Source organism: Alexandromys fortis, unplaced genomic scaffold, assembly GCF_014885135.2.
Source record: "Alexandromys fortis isolate MF-2015 unplaced genomic scaffold, M_Fortis_MF-2015_v1.1 scaffold_283, whole genome shotgun sequence".
Lineage (NCBI taxonomy): Eukaryota > Metazoa > Chordata > Mammalia > Rodentia > Cricetidae > Alexandromys > Alexandromys fortis.
The window spans coordinates 704,514-705,880 of NW_026068164.1; positions in this window are offsets into that span (position 1 = coordinate 704,514).

Genomic DNA, 1,367 nt, shown 5'->3' on the forward strand with positions numbered 1-1,367 from the left:
TTGAACTAACAGATTTAATCCTAAATCTTGGGGTTAAAGGTGTGTGGCACCACTCCCTGGCTTAGCTCTACACTCTGATCTTCAGGCAAGCTTTATTTGTTAAAACATAAAATATCACCACATATATGGGAAAATTCTGAATATACAAAAAAACCTACTCTTGTGTGATTGTTTCTCCTATATTTGTAATGCTGGTGGAACAAAGATTTGAAGAAAGCACTTAATTCCCTGGCATAGTAAGGAGTTTTCCTTTCGATATTGAAGAGAATAACAAGCAACTGCTAATCCTATATTATTTGAAAAAAAAATCCCTTTAAAACTTTTAAAACTTTAGAATTCTTTATAGAGGGATGCTTATACTTTAGAAATTAAAAAAAAAACATCTGTAATGCGAGAACATCTGCCTGCTGTATTTTGTGATTAAGATTTTTAGGGGTGGGTGTGTTTGATGGGGTTCTCTAGAGTAACAAAACTAATAGAATGAATCTATATCACTCTCCCATATATATATAAAGGGGATTTATTAGAATGTCTCACAGGCTGTGGTTCAGCTAATCCAACATTGTGTGTCTGTGAACAAAAGATCCAAGAATCCAGTAGTTATTCAATTCGCGAGGCCGATCATCACTATACAGCCTAACCTAGAAGTAGGCTCTAGTACCAGTGAAGGAATGGACTTGCTAGCAGGAGAGAGCAAACAGTCAAAGAGCAAGAGTTTCCTTCCTCCATGAACTTATATGGGCAGCCAGCAGATGTGTCCCAAACTAAAGGTGTGTCTTCCCACCTCAAAAGTCCGTATTAGAAGTGGGTCTTCTCACTTCAATAAACAACAAAAAAAAATCTCTCAAGGTGTGGCCTTCTATTTTGGGGTTTTAGGTAATTCCAGATGTAGTCAAGTTAACAACCAAAGAATAGCTGCCGTAGTGAGGAAATAGTAAACATTCTACCCAAAAGAAAACATATGTATTATTAAATAATCACATACTTTAAAATTTAAAAAGAAAGTGAACTAAAAACATACAGCAGTTTCTATACCAACCAGGATGCTTTTTATATTAAATAAAGTAAATGAAAATATGATGTGGCTACAGACGGGAGCCATAGATGTGATTTTAATTTTTTTTTTTTTTTGAAACAGGGTTTCTCTTTGTAACAGTCCTGGCTTGTCCTGGAACTCATTTTGTAGACCAAGCTGGCCTCAAAGTCACTGGGATCCACCTGCTTCTGCCTCCTGAGTGCTGGGATTAAAGGCATATGCCACTACTGCCTGGCAGTTAAGTAGTTTTTCAGTAATGTTAATAAAGTTCATAAAATTGCAGTGCTAGGCAAGTGCTTTTTTTTTTTTTTTTTTTTTTTTTTTTTTTTTT